The 15,988-nt window shown below is 45.3% G+C and overlaps 1 protein-coding gene across 7 annotated transcripts in view; it reads right to left on the reverse strand.

Moving 5' to 3' along the window:
• Positions 1-15,988, reverse strand: part of aatkb (apoptosis-associated tyrosine kinase b) — a 302,389-nt gene that overhangs the window by 172,614 nt on the left and 113,787 nt on the right. The window contains exon 1 of one of the 7 annotated variants that reach the window (XM_078571181.1): positions 3,471-3,574. The exons of the other annotated variants lie outside the window; for them this stretch is intronic. The gene's annotated coding sequence lies outside the window, so the exon portion shown is untranslated. Of the gene's footprint in view, positions 1-3,470; positions 3,575-15,988 lie in introns of those variants that run through there. 7 annotated transcript variants of the gene reach the window in all.

Here is a 15,988-nt window from a genome sequence, read left to right on the forward strand (position 1 = left end):
CTTTAACCCGCCCTTTAACCCGCCTTTAACCCGCCTTTAACCAGCCTTTAACCTGCCTATAAAGTCCCGGGAGCAGAAGTGCCAAAGTTCGTCCCAACATCGGGAAACTGAATTTTGGCCTCACGCCAAATTAATTTCCCCTGCCCGCCAAACTTCCCGTTGCTGGTGGCACCAGAAGATTTCACCCATGATATCTGTCACAGACTGGAACATGACTTTCCCTCTCTCTCTCTCTCTGCAGATGCTGTCTGAGCTGTTCGGTGTGACCAGCATTTCCTGTTTCAGTTTCAGATTTCCAGCACGTGCAGTCGTTTGATCTTTTGTCACCCCTTTTTCGGTTTCTGACAAAATTGACAATAAACTTGCTGGAATAGCCACAAATCCTTCAGTAGTTCACTCACTGCTATGCATCGGTGGGATTGGTTAGAGAGCTAAGAGCTAGAAAGGTCTGCTAATGCGACAGGTGGGCAGCCAGTTGCAGGACTTATGAACGAGGATGATGGTTCTACAGTAGTCAGCCGACAAAGCCCATCTCTGTAACATCCTCCAAGCTCACAACCCTTCCAGACATCTGCACTCCTCCAATCCCTGGCCTTTTGAGCATTTCCGATTTGAACTGCTCCACCATTGGTGCTGTGCCTTCAGCCTCCTGGGCCCTGGGCCCTAAGCCTTTCTGCCTCTCTCCCTCTCCCCCGTTCCTCCTTTAAGACACTGCTGAAAATCTCTCTATTACCAAGCTTTTAGTTATCGTGCCAATATCTCCTCACGTGACTCAGAGTCAAATTTTGATTGGTAATGCTCCTGTGAAGTACCTTGGGGTGTTATATTATGTTAAAGCGGGTATACAAAGACAAGTTGTTGCAGTTGTAATCAATAAACTACGTATTGACCAGAATGCTCTTTCAAAGCTACGCCTCCTCAATATGGCAGATTCAGAGAAGGTTCCCATATTTGGCAACATGGCTTTTTTGTTCCATACTGTCAACCAAACAAGAACTGCAAAGGGCAGGTAATCGAGTTCCTTTGCAGCTCAGAGCCATCAACCTTGCTGCATGAAGTAGACTTTAAGGTTAAAAATTGTTTCCCACAAAGGAAGCAAACTCTGGATTCATTCTTCTGACCCCATGTCTTTGGGACATTTAGTATAGAATTAATAAGGATCTGATCCCTGTCCCCTTTAGCATTTTCCAATCACTTGCTGAGCAGCTGTCAAGGTGCTTGGTGAACTTCAGGTCTTTAGATCTTCCAATGGGTGTGGTGGGTCCCACAGCAATTGTCACACCAGCATAAGTTGCAGAGATGTCCCATTCCAAAATAAAGTCCAGTGTGATGCACTTTTAAGGATAACACTTTTTTTTTGTATATATATATATATGATATAATAAGAATGTTGGCCTAGATTCAGAAGTTTGAGAAGGCAGATCATTGACTCAACCACTGAACCCATTGGGACTTAGCTGCTAGGTCACAAACATGTTGCTGTGAATTGACTGTAACAATGAAGAGTCAATATATGAAGTGTCATATTGGCTCAGTGAGTGTGCTCAGCTCTGCATCAGAAGGTCATAGGGTTCAAGCCACACTCTAGAGCTTGAACACTGGGCTAAGGGAGTGCTGCATTGTCACACATACTGGGAAAATTTTATGCCCTCCCCAATGACGCGTTTGGTGGTGGTGGTGGGGGGCATTTAATCAGACAGGAGGGCGGCAGATGAGGTCCCGCCTGATTAAGTCTGTGGTGGGAAGGCCCATGGAAGGCCTTCCTGTCCTGCCGCCAATTGAGGCCCTTAAACGGGCTATTAATGTCCATTTTGGGACCTCAGGCCGCCACCACAGGTGTTAACTCAGCAGCGGAGCGTGAGGGGGGGGTGCTCACCATGCAGGGAGGACAAGCAAACCTCGGTGGGGGCTCCCAAAAAGCGGGGGGGGTTAAAATCCCCCATTTAAAGACACAGTGTCCGATCAAGTGAGCTGGCACCGGGAAGAGGGGGGGCCCACTGAGAGCCAACCCTGCCCCACCAACTACCACCCCCCCAAACCTGCTGCCTTTGCTGCTGACTCCCCGCCTCTCCCGTGATCCCCATCCCTCCAGAACTCAACTGTGACCTGGGATCCAGTGCAGCCATCGCCCTCTGGTGGCGCTGCCGCTCGATGCAGCCACTGGCTTCAAGCAGCACCCGGCGGGACCCTGATCCCCGAGGAAGGCCCTGGCGCTCTCCAGTTAAATGTCTGAGTGGCATTTCGTTCTGACGGGCCTTCCCTAAAAGAGGCAACGTGGGGCTCTCAGTGGCTCTCCAACTGGCGGGCAAGACCCCCGTTGCCTCCATTAAATAGCGTCCACTATCTTTCAATGAGATGTGAAGCCATGACCTCGTGTGCTTTCTCAAGTGGATGTAATGAATGCCTTTGTTCTATCTGAAGTAGTAGTGCAAAGGAGTCCTCCCAGTGCTCTGCCAACACATTCATCCAAAAGAATAACTGATCATCTGTGCAAATTGCCTGCCTACAAACAGCAACGGCTGCATTTCATAAGTAATTCAATCTCTATGATGGTGTCTTTATTCAGCCTGAAGACATGAAAGGCACTATATAAACGCAAGTTCTTTCTGCGTTTTGCAGCCATGTTAAGGGATCGAGAGGTTGGTTCAGAATAGGGTCGGGAGCCTCACTGCCCCATTCACCCCGAAGCAGAAGAAGGCACCATCTTGAGAGAGGCCTACCACTGGAAACCACAAATACCTGCTGTTCAGGCACGAAGTCCCTTTTAATCGTGGGCGTTGCCAGAAATGCAAGCAGGCCCACAGGGGTTAGGTTTCTTTCTCCTGCCTGTGACAGGCTCGGATTGTGACTTAGAAAGAAACACATTTTCGTTTATATAGTGCCTTTCACAACCTCAGGACGCTCCAAATTGTTTTACAGTCGATGAACTACTGGCCAGATAATCAATTGGTTGAGGGGGTAAATATTATCCAGGACACCAGGGAGAACTTTGCTCTTCTTTGAAATAGTGCCATGGGGTCTTCTGCATTCACCCGAGAGGGAAGGCAGGCCCCAGCTTAACGTCTTGTCCAAAAGAAGGCACCTCCCACACTGCAATGCTCCTTCAAGTACGGAAAAGGTTTTGTGCACAAGTCACTAGAGCGGGAGTTGAACTCACAACCTCCTGATTCAGAGGCGAGAAGCTTCTGCCCACTGCCCTGACCTTGCCCAAGACTGGACAGTTTTGCTGGGTTGGAGTCAACATGCATTCAAGGTGGGCTCCTAGGGAGAGCCCGGGGCATCATCAAGCAGGAGCCCAGCAGAGGCCTTGACTCTCTAATTAAATACAACATTTTTCCTTCTCTCCTCGTTTTTTTCACAAACTCATAAAAATATCAGCACCCCAGCCACCACCTTAAACATTCACTCCCTACACCACTGGTGCACCATTACAGCCTGCACCATCTAGAGGATGCACAAGAGCAACTCACCAATGCTCCTTCAACAGGACCTTCCATACCCACGACAAGGGCAGCAGATGCATGGGAACACCACCAGCTACAAGTTTCCCCTTCAAGCCACTCGCCATCCTGACTTGGAAATATACCCACTGTTCCTTCACTGTCACTGGGTCAAAATCCAGGAACTCCCTCCCTAACGGCACTGTGGGCGTACCTACACCACACGGACTGTAATGGTTAAAGAAGGTGATTCACCACCACTTTCTCAAGGGCAATTAAGGATGGGCAACAAACGCTGGCCTGGCCACCAACGTTCACATTCTATAAACAGATTAAGTGGTTTTTTTTTAAACTGTGAGCCTAATGCAACAAAATTTTAACCAGTTGGCCCAAACAGTTTGTGAACATTTACACTGTAAAACTGGAAGCGGAGAAAATATTTATAACTTTCCCATTTTTTTGTGAAAGATTAAGTACATTTGAGGGGTTTAGCGCATGAGAAAGCGAGATTGTGCTGCCGAGCCCTAAAGTAGCATTTAGCGTTGGAAACTGTAAAACTGCACAATGTTAAACCGAGCACTTCATGAGGTGAATAAATAATTAATTCAAGTACTAAAACAAGGGGCTTTGTCATCTTGCTGCATGTTTTAAAGAAATGGAGTAAAATCTCATGACATGTTCGACAACGATCTGTGGTAGATGACCCGATTCCCATGCTCCCAACCGGAGTTCAAATCCCAGTCACAAGCCAGAGATTACAGGTTTGAAACCAATGACTGCTTGAAACTAATAAACCGATGGATGATTGACAAAGTCCTTTTGTCATCTGAACTCATAACCCTTTACCTGGCTCAGTGTCAAATTCTGTCTTAACAATTTTCCTGTGAAGCACCTTGGGGTGCTTAATTATGTTAAAGGTGCAATTTGTTGTAGATCCAGCATCACGTCCTAAAATTGCACTTAAGATTTTTAGTTTGCATTGTGTCCTCTTTATTCTCTATACGGCCACCTCCTTTTGACAGCTAAGGCTACGCAGGCAACTTGCCTGACAATCTCACGCTAAAGCTGAGCACCGAGATGGGGCCTTGAACTGTACTAACTCACCCTCTGATCGCTCACAGGGGGAGATGCTGGGAGGGGAGCAAGAAACTCCTTGCAGTAAAGGAGCGAAGGCTAGGAGGTCAGTGGGGAATGGGGTGGACACACGCACAACATGCTGGACTACCATGCCGCTCAGAGCTTGTAACTTCACTGAGAGGTAGGGGTGCGGGGTGGGGAGTTGATTAACCACCTTACAGCTACAAGTAAGGTTTTGCTGGCAAAGCATAACACGGGTCCACCTGTCCAGACCAGCTGGTGTTGCACCAATCTTGCTGGGAAGGGGGAGCATGCAGCTTTCTAGCTACAATGCAAAGCCAATGACAAAGGACAAACAGCGGGATGACTCAACCACATTGCACAGGAACATGATAACAGGAGAAGGCCATTCAGCCCCTCAAGGTCAGCCACTCAGTTTGAAATGTATCTAGACTCCATCTTCTTGCCTTGCTTATAGGACCCTGAATGCCCTTGCTGAACAAAAATCTATCAATTGCAGCTTTGTCACTTTCAGTTCAGTCACTAACCAGCCTCAACAGCTTTCTGGGTGGAGAGTTCCAGATTTCCACTACCCCCTCCGTCAAGAAGTGCTTCCCGATAACACACCCGCCTAGTTCCAAGTTTAAGGTTCTGCCTCCTTGTTCTGGAGCCTCCCACCAGAGAAAGTAGTTTCTCTCTATCTACCCTATCTAATCCTTTAATAAACCTAAACCCTTTAATTAGACCACCCTTTAATCTTTTATGTTCAAGGGAATACAAGCCTAGTCTATGCAACCTGTCCTCAAAATTTAACCCCTCTTGCAAATTAGGGAACAGCTCGCTAAATTAAAGGCAAAATACTGCAAATGTCGGAAATCTGAAATAAAAACAGAAAATGCTGGAAAAACTCAGCAGGTCTGGCAGCGACTGCGGAGAGAGAAACAGAGTTAACCTTCCGAGTCCGTGTGACTCTTCTTCGGAGCTTGCTAAAGTGTTCTCCAAGGAATAAAATTACCACCATTATGACTCTTTAGTAGTGTGATGAAGAGACAGTCCTGGGATGTTTACTACCAGCCTTCACCCTTTACAGGTGCTGATCAATCCGGTGTATTTTCAGCACTTATGTTTTAATTTAAAATTGTAAGCACCTCTTGCCATGATAGTGAGGCAAACTTAATGGACATGGCAGCCTAACATGGGGCTGCTCTTGCAAACTGGGAGTCACAAACTTCAATACCGCCTTGACAGTTTTAGATACTGAATTCAACAAATCTGCTCATTTGTGGCCTTGCTTCAGGAGAGCTGCTGGTTTGTGGCGATCTCCTCCAGGGAAGAGATCCCGCCAACCATCCTCCAGTCCCACACTGTATGATCGACTTGTAATGCCCTCAGGGCAACCAGATTAATAAATGAAGATTAATAAATGACAAATAAAGGGCAAACTCCCACAACCTTCCGGTTTTCTCGCTTGAACAGAAATCCCATCCTGACATCAGGCGCCAGCAATGATCACCTTTCTTGCACTTAACACTCTGAGATGGTGCACTTTGAAAATGCTCATTGCAGGCAGTGTTTTCATCTTCAACTAAAACAAAACTTAAGTACAATAAACCGTTTGCGCGCTGCATTTCTTTGGTATTGCTGTTTTACCTTTCATGTGATAGCATAACCCAATATTAATCAGATTCCATAAGATTATCCTTCTACTCACAGAGATTAAAGGAGTTGCAGCAATTGTTCTTGGGCTGAGAGTTACATTTGATTTATTCACAAAGTAGATATGCATGGACACAATTGCTTTCTTTTTGAACACACTGCTGATTACATAGCCAAACAAACTCATTTACTCCTTCTTCATGGTGTATGCCGGACCAGCCCATAGGGTTGACAGGCCCATAGATCATTCACTCTCCTTCTCTTCCCCCCTTCCCTCTTAAATGTCTGCCTGTCTACAGCATACACATTTTCTACCTGTCCTTGTCGCCATGCCAAGCCTCTCTGCATTATTTTAAAAACTTAAACAATGTTCTTTTCTCTTCATTTGCTATGTTCTTCTCATTGTTCAGTAGCATTGTCTTGCAGGAGCTGCCAACTCATGGCCTATTCTAAGATCTCCAACATACTTGAAAGAAAATCATCCACATTGACTCAAATTCTGCTTTTAGAATCATACAGCACAGAAGGAGGCCATTCGGTCCATCATACCTGCAATGGCTCTTGAAAAGGCTATCCCATTATGTGCTGACTATTTGAAGGAGCTACCCAAATTAGGGCTTTCACTCCTTTCAGTAAATATCTCACCTCTAGTCCACAGCTCACCAGACATTCCTGCTCAAACAACAAACTCAACATCCAGAGAAACCATGGGGAGAATTTTCTCCCTGTCAGGCTGCATGCCGCCATTTTACATGGGTGGGCCAATTAAGGCCCACCCAGCATGACACGCACCCGGAAGCGCTCAGTGCTCTCTGTGCAGGGGGGGATGGAGGCTGAGTCGGGGCCTGCACTCTTTCGCGCATGTGTGTGTAAGAGCGCAGAAATCTCCAAGGTACAGAGCTGCCCCAGGGAGATTAATTTGATTATCAAAAATTTTAATAAAGAGAAAAAAAAATTTCTGACATGTCCCCTCACGTGACAGTATCACATGAGCTGGGACATGTCAATGAACTTTAATTAAAAAATGTATTTGAATTATAAATCCTTCATGAAACCTCATCCCGCCCGTGGATGAGGTTTCATGATAAATGCGAAGGCCGCCTGGGCTCTTCGCCTGCCCGCCAACCCTTAAGGTTAGAAGGGCAGCTCAGTGAAGTCCTTTAATATGTTTTTAAATGGCCTTAATAGGCCTTTGACAGTTCAGTGGGTGTGCAGCCGACTCCGAAGATCCGAATGGTGCGTGGTGACGTCAGGACGCACGCCTGACGACACTGTGCGTCATTTTATGCGTCGGCAAGTGGGGCTCGCCCCCCACATGCTGACCAGAAGATTCTGGCCCATGGGAAGGATATGCTTCCTGGTTACTTTTTATTACAAACCCCATAGAGGCCTCCCCTCCTTCAGGTACCATGTCCTAAGAGAGCATTGGCGACCATAGACTTCCATGGCAAAGTACTGCAGGCTTTGCCGTTGCCTACTGCAGTATGTCTGACCAGGAAACTCTCCCACTTTTTCCACCTGCCATCGGGTATATTGGAAGGATTTACAGACTGATAAAATATATCGGCCGTTCCTTCACTGTCGCTGGGTCAAAATCCTGGAAGTCCCTCCCTAACAGCACTGTGGGTGTAACTACACCACAGGGACTGCAGCGGTCCAAGAAGGCGGCTCACTACCATCTTCTCAAGGGCAATTAGAGATGGGCAATAAATACTGGCCTAGCCAGCAACGCCCACATCCCATAAAATGAATTTTAAAATATAACCTGTTTGGCCATATTATGGATGCAACTTCCGTGATCATCAAGTCCTGAAGTGGGATATGAATTTCCCAGTGACCGACACAAAGATTCGTGCAAGATTTTACATTTTTTTAGACTTTTACTTTAACAAACAAACTCAAATTAACATAGACTAAACATCACTTGGCAGGCAACTAATATACCAAACTACAGAAAAGGGTCCTTCCCCGTTAACTAATTAACTCAACCAAAAATACCTTACAACCCATTTTTGCATTATGCCATGCTCTCAGCAAATATGTAGTCTTGTAGATTAAGTGCCGCACTCCTCTAGGCTTTCCAGCGGGCTCACTTCTCCCTGCCACACCAGGGCAAATCTTCCAATGGTTGGTGCCCTTTTACTCAGTATTCTGAGTATCCCCAAACTGACTTCCATTAGCAAGGTGCACTCCAGAAAGTCCTTGGTCCTTAAATCTCCACGTCTCATCTTTTCGGAGAGAAAATCATTTCTCTCTGGATATTAATCGGTGGCTAACACAAAGCCTCTACACAGCAGCTGTCTCTCACTCCTGGTCTCCAAGTCTGAGAGGCTGCATTCAGAAAAACCAGCTGCCCTTCTTTTGTGTCAAGGTGAAATCTGGCACTTGATTTTCTATAGTTTTCGGCCGCGCCTCTTTCCCCATGACAACCTAATCACGTGGGCCTGTCTCTGGGCAGAGTTCATTATTATTTCATCACATCTCCCCCTCACCACACCCATCCCAGGACATCTGGGCCAGGATTTTCCAGTCCCACCCATGGTGAGACCGGAAATTCCCACCGAAAGTCAATGGACCTTTTGTTGGGTCGCCAAATTTTCATGACGGCCACTGCCACAAGCGGGACCGGGAAATCCCGGCCATGGTTTTACCTTAAATTAAAAGAGACAGTTTAAAACATAACCATCTTATTAACAAACAGTTGTTTTTCTCACAGTACCCAAGGAATTGTTGACCTTCAGGTCAGCTGAAACATTACAAAAGGAAGATGGAATTCACCAAAAGGCAAATTGGCCAGACAGAATTTGGACCAACCTGAGCAACAGGAACCATTTTTTCAAGCTAAATGCTCATCGGTTATTCAAGGAGCAAGGTATTATAAGGAACCCGTACTTGATGTGAATCACTTCAGAACAATGTTACTCTGAGGTTTACCATAAAATACAAGACTGAACAGAACCCATCAATGAAATATGAAGCTCAAGACCCAGTAATTTTCAACTACTGGGAAACATTCACCGGAAACCAACTAAGTCTTTGCATGATTCTTCACAGTCTGGAAGTGAGACGATCAGTATCATGTTTTTCTACATTCAGTATGACTTAAGTCCCAAGTAAATTTTGTGACTTGGCTTGAGTGACCTTTAGGTTGACATGACAACCAGTAAGAGAGCCGCCATTCATCTTGAAAGAAGCTTTGTTGCGTGTGCAAAGTGGGGTGTGGGGGTTTAAATACAGCCAAGTGATCCACACACTGTCACTCCTGGAAAGAATTATACAGCAGTGGAAAGCTTGAAGAGGGAGTTCCTGTAGCTTTGTCCGCAGTTGACGGCTGCAAGAGGCTTGTAGAGAAGTTAATGAGAGCAGCAAACACCAAAGTAAATTTCCAAATTCAAAGGAGTTGTTGGGGGCAAAGTGCCAAGTGAAGGGCAGAGCAATCTCAACAACAGCAACAACTCGCATTTATATAGCCCCTTTAAATATTAAAATGCCTCAAGGCTCTTAGAAGGGTTATCAAATAAAATCTGACATTGAGCTGCACAAGGAGGTGATGGACAGGTAACCAAAAATTTGGCCAACGTGCACCTTTAAAGGAGGAAAGAGAGGTTGAGAGGCAGAGGAGTTTAGGGAGGAAGGTCCAGAGCTTGGGGCTAATAATTTCCTAATAGTCAGGAGCAAAATCAAATGGTCGATTAACCTTTAAGGCACTGCACTTACTGCACATCTGCAGCTTTCAAGCTCAACAAAACCTTCTGAGACTCATTAAAAAGAAAAGAGACAGCCACAGAACTAGGTTATTGCATGATTCTTAATCCCCTGCATTCTTGAAATCATAATAACTTTTTAAAAATCCCTTTGATGTCCTTGTTATCAGAGTTAAATTGCAGTCAATAAGTTCTTGTAATGATATTCCAAAACCTATGTGGAAAAGGCTGTCTTTTTCCCTGCTGGAGCTGCTTATTTTGGTGAGTACAAAAGTATTAGCTGCAAATGACAAATTACAGCTTTACAAATGTGTATTGTTCTTGTCATTATGACAATTGCTGTAGGGTCCTCCATATACCTGGGAGAGAATATACCTTCATGTTTCTTTGTCACAAGTTCGAAGATGGACAGACAGCATCCTTAGCAGATATTAGTGTAGGTCAAACCATTATATTTTTATAACGTTCGTCGTCTATATTCATATATATTCTATATAATAGAAACTGCCCATGTAAACTTTCACAGTGTAGCCTCTCTCCAATGCAATGGAAAGGCAGACGAATCCTTTCTTTAATCCATACCCTACATCTCGATGAAGACCTGACATGCCAAGACATGCTCTGGCTCGAACAGCATTCAGCAGATGCAGGTTAAGTTAAGAAGTGATTCCAGTGATTCAATGTGAATTGTCATCTTTCCTTCCTATCATATTCCTATCAGTTCAAACCCACACTCATGAAATGACAACAACAACAGAAAATGCTGGAAAAACTCAGTAGGTCTGACAGCACCTGCGGGGAGAGAAACAGAGTTAACGTTTCAAGTCCGTATGAATCTTCTTCAGAGCTGAAGGGAAGTAGAAATGTGATGGAATTTATACTGTTTGAGTGGGGGTGGAGCAGGTGAAGCTGGATAGAAGATGTCCATGACATCTTTGTCAATCTCTCCTTAGCCCCCACCAATCACTGACCTTCTATCCAGCTTCACCTGCTCCACCCCACTTTAACAGTAAAAATTCCATCACATTTCTACTCCTCTTTAGCTCTGAAGAAGAGTCATAGGGGTTCGAAATGTTAACTCTGTTTCACTCTCTGCAGATGCTATCAGATCTGCTGAGTTTTTCCAGCATTTTCTGTTTTTATTGCAGATCTCCAGCATCTGCAGTATTTTGCTTTTATCTCACTCTGCACATAACTGGGTTATGTGAGTTTTGATCAAAGTGTGACAAACATGAATCAGATATGTATACAACCTTGTACAGGTATTACTTTAAAGCTATGCCAGCCTTATGATGGACTTAAGCACATCCTTGGAAAAACTGCACAAGTTGCTCAGGAAGCCAGGAGGAATTTCACTGGGACGATAACATTTTAACAACACGGGAGTGAAATAACGTGTTTTTCTGACCATTACAAGGCACGAGTGCAGACCATAATCAGATTGATGGATAATGGACACATGTTGCCAGGAGAGTCAACTGCCGGCAGAAGTTCATTGAAAGAACAAAATAAGGTTAAATGAACACGATTAAGGTGGCTTCTGGGCCACATTTTCTACCTATATTTTAAAAAATAACTACTGTCAGCCTTGTGGTAATTGCCTTGCATATTTTTCTCACCCATGAATCCCCATGACCAGCAGCATAATGCCAGGCAAGTCAGATCATAGACGTGGCTGTCCTCTGTGTTCATCTACCACTAACCTCACATCCATACCACCCAACTAGAACTAATTTCAGAATAGGGGCAATGTAGAGGAAGATACCTATTCCCAAAGGAAGATGGGAATTCCTGACTATGCACAATTCTCAATGAGTCAGTGAAGTACAGTGTTGATTGAGTGTTTCTGTAGAAGTACAGCATGTCATACTTTCAGTAGTATTACATGAAGGAAGACATGTCCATCTAACCAAGAGCCAGAATCGCCGGATTACTGAGAATCATTAAAAAACGTTTTACCACAAAGCTATGAGTTCAAGTCCTAATCCAGGATCTGAGCACAAAAATCTAGTGCTACTGAGGGAGTGCTGCTGTGTCGGAGGTGCCAGCCTTCAGGTGAGACCTTAAATCGAGGCCCATCTGCCCTTCCTGATGGATGTCAAAGATCCCGTGGCACTCTTTTGAAGAAGAGCAGGGGAGTTATCCCAGGTGTCCCGGTCAATATTTACTCCCTCAGCCAACATCGCAAAAACAAGATTATCTGGTCATGATCACACTGCTGTTTGTGGAGGCTCACAGTACATGGATGAACTGCTCCATTTCCTACGCTACAACAGTGACTACACTTCAAAAGTACTTCACTGGCTGTAAATTATTTACAGAGGTTGGATGGCAATGCAAGGGGCTATATAAATGCAATCCTTTCTTTTACTAATATTCTAAAAATCTGGCTTTTTACAGGTTTGATTGTTAGTCTCAAAAATCAGGGTGGTGGGAGGGGGGGGTTGTGGGAAATCCACCCAAAACATCTGAGTTGGAAACTAAAATAGGCTTTTTCTGAAACAGCATTAGAATTCAGTAAAACCGACAAGAGACTTAAAAATGGTCTCAGATTCATTAATGCCAACAGAAATACAATTAGACAGTGAGTTTTCGCATAACAATTAAGGACGTCAAGGAAATTTGAAGTAAGGTTGAATCTGATTTCGACCACAGAAGTAGAAAGAAAAGGATTATAGTATAACCCTTACGGCAGTTAGTTTCTTCCAAATCAAGTCCAAGAGCTGGTCCTCTTTATTTGTGATTAAGATTGGTGAAACGCAAAAAACATCGGAGGATTCACGAAATAGCAGATTAGTTGAAGATTACAGGGTAGCAATGTTCAGTTTAGAGTTAAGATAAAAGCAAAATACTGCGGATGCTGGAGAGCTGAAACTAAAACAGAGAAAGCTGGAACAACTCAGCAGGTCCAACAGCATCTGTGGAGAGAGTCTGTCAGTCAGACTCAAAACGTTAATTCTGTTTCTCTCTCCACAGATGCTGTCTGGCCTGCTGAGTTTTATCCAGCCTTTTCTGTTTTTGTTTCAGTTTAGACTTGATGCATCAAAATTCAATCTCTGACATCTCTCACCTCTACAAACATAGAATGATCTATGATATTTAAGCCTTTCATACAAGATTGAAGCCTTTCCAGAATATTAGTCCTTCTGGGGCAGGGGGGGACTATCAGCACGATAACACCAGACTGCCAATTTGCTTCTCATCGCCAAGTTGACAACAGTTTCAGCTTAAAATGTTTGTGACTCAGTCCAGATGATGGAGGGTGAGGATGCTGAGTAGAAATCTGTGTGAGCTCCCTCAATAAGTACAGAAACGCCCGAAGAAGAGAGTGTGAAAAATAAAAAATGTTAATGATATACAAAACTGTCAAGGCAACCATGATTTTGACAGCTGACCGTTTGTGGTTTGGAAGCTCTGCCCTTAAATCAAGTCTTGGGCCTCGGACACAACTTTTCAGAACCCCAGACCAACCGAGGGATCTGGGCTAACATCAGGACTTCCACACTATAGTTGAGACATGCACCAGACGGCTTCGCCAAGACTGGTCTCGGTCTGTCAAAGCAGCAAGCAATAATGAGCGGCCGGAGTTTTGTGAGTTCTAGGGATGAGAGTCATGAATGGCAAATAGCATGAGTGGCTTATAATACGATACCATGGAAGGAATCTTCCGGCCTGGAGCATAGGTTGGGAAGTGGGAGTGGAAGTGAGAGTGATTACTGCTCGGTGGGGGAGGGATGACTGGCCATGTGTGATATCGCGCTGGTCGGCTCATTAGATATGTAAGCACGAGGAGTATGGTGAATCTTGCGGTGGTGCAGTCAATGTACCCGCCTCAGCTGGACCATAGCCGTAGAAGGGCAGGTTTACCCAGAGCCAGCATTATGCATGCCTGAGGTCATCTGCATATTCTTTGAAGCTGTCTTTCTGGCCGTGGGCGTTTCAGTCAATGGGGAGCCCTGTACCTAGCATCGGTCTACCTCTGGCCTCTCCCCATGCCACCAGGATGAAGCCCATTCTGGAGGACCACAGGTGGGTTCTCCTCTCTTCCATCCATCCGTGTGGAAGGAGACTGCAGTATGGACCAGGGTGTTGAAAGCCATGTCCGCACACCCTCCCTCAAATACTATTGGCTTCCCTCCATCACCCTCGAGTCACATTCGAGAGACCTTTGCCTTGCCATCGTAGAATTAACTGCTCCGTTTCCTACACTGCAACAGTCACCTCATTTCAAAAGTACTTCACTGGCTGTAAATTATTTTCAGAGGTCTGGTAGCCATGAAAGGTGCTATATAAATGCAATCTTTTCTTTTGCTAATAGTCTAAAAATCTGGCTTTTTACAGGTTTGATTGTTAGTCTTAGCTGGTGGTGGGAGGGGAAATTCGACCCCAAAACATCTGAGTTGGAGAATGAAAATAAGTTTTTATCTGAAACAACACTAAAATTCAGTAAAACTGACAAGAGGCTTAAAAACGGTCTCAGCTTCATTAATGCCGACAGAAATACAATAACACAGTGAGTTTTCATAAAACAATTAGGGACCTCAAGGAAATTTGAAGCTAGGTTAAATCTGATTTCAACCACAGAAGTAGAAAGAAAAGGATTATAGTAAAACCCTTACGGCAGTTAGTTTCTTCCAAATCAAGTCCAAGAGAAGGTACTACCCACCCCATGATCAGCCATGAACACCTACCTGGGCCCTTGAACTTCTGAACCACACATTATCATTGCACCACCCATCCCCCACCCCATCCACCCTGGGCCCCAGGCCCCGGGGAGCTAAACCCTGCTTCCCTTCCTCCTTCCGTTTCTCCGCACTGCCCCCCCGCCCCTCTATCTTGGTCAACTTGTTGTCCCTCGGCACAGACTTAACGGCAGTTCCTGGCCTTGCTGCGATCTCGATGTTACGATGTTATGAGACCCATGAGTCAGGGAGCAAACCTGCTGCCGTGTGGGCTTCACCAGAGGGAGAGGAGAGCACACCTGAGCGTAGATCTCACCGAATTGACTCTTGGTTATTAGGGTGTCCCTTTAGTTGGCCAATTGTGCTCACCTTTAACTCCATCCACCCCAAAACGGCTCTCCTCCCACTTTGAGGATTCACATGGACGGAGCAGCAGTGTTGTGAAGAAGAGCCTTGAGAAGATGGAGCATGTAACTTTCTAGACACACTCTACCACTTCCTACCCTCTCTGTGTCATCCTCATTGCCTCTGACCCACCCAATATTACCATTCCTCTCCCCCCCGTTACCCTTGAGCCTATAACCATCATCCTCCACATGCCTTTGTAAGGCATTTTGATATTTTGTGTATTTCTGTGATGCTGTGAGGCCTTCCTTTGTTTCTTTTTAATATGTATTATCTTTATACTTGTGTCAGAGTGTAACCAGCTGTGAGGTGGACCAAGACCCTGAGCTCAGAACCGGGTGGTAGGAACATGGAGCGCGCAGGACTTCGGAGGAAGGGAGAAGATTTTTGACCGAAGACATCAACTCTGAGGCTTGCATGGAACTTTTTAAATTCTAAGGGCTGGACAAGGATACACAGACACAGCGTGTCTGGATGTGCCACTGGGGTGATGGCTAACCAACAAACACCCTGAGTACAGAAACGGACTTAGACAATGTGTGAATGGCTCTCCTCCTGCCTTACCCAGATATAGAAATCACGTCCATTGCTGTCAGGCACCTGGAGACACCCCCCAGCTGAGAGCAGGAAATGACCACATGCAGGTTGTCTTTGCATGGTCAGGGTGGGGTTGATAATCCAATCGGATGACTCGATTTAAGACATTACCCTATATGCCGAGAGACCAGGGTCAGAAAGGGGTACAAAGCCACGACTTCCAAGGACATTGGGGGCTGCAGCCAGGAAGTGTGATTTGGTCAGTCACTGGGAGTCGTGTAGAGGAGCTTGTTCAGTGTATCGACCACCCGGGAACGAGCTCCTGCACGCGGGTCTGTCTAAGCAACTGGGGTTGTAAGTATATACTATTGCTTATTGGGTTAATAAAGGGTTTCCACATAAAGTGGAAATTGTACCCATAGTTTGTTTTGTGTTGTTGACACCAAGCATGGGGTGAGGACCTTAGAGGGTAGTGCGATCCCCTGGT

This window comes from Cetorhinus maximus, chromosome 24, assembly GCF_964194155.1.
Source record: "Cetorhinus maximus chromosome 24, sCetMax3.hap1.1, whole genome shotgun sequence".
In the NCBI taxonomy this organism is placed as follows: Eukaryota; Metazoa; Chordata; class Chondrichthyes; order Lamniformes; family Cetorhinidae; genus Cetorhinus; species Cetorhinus maximus.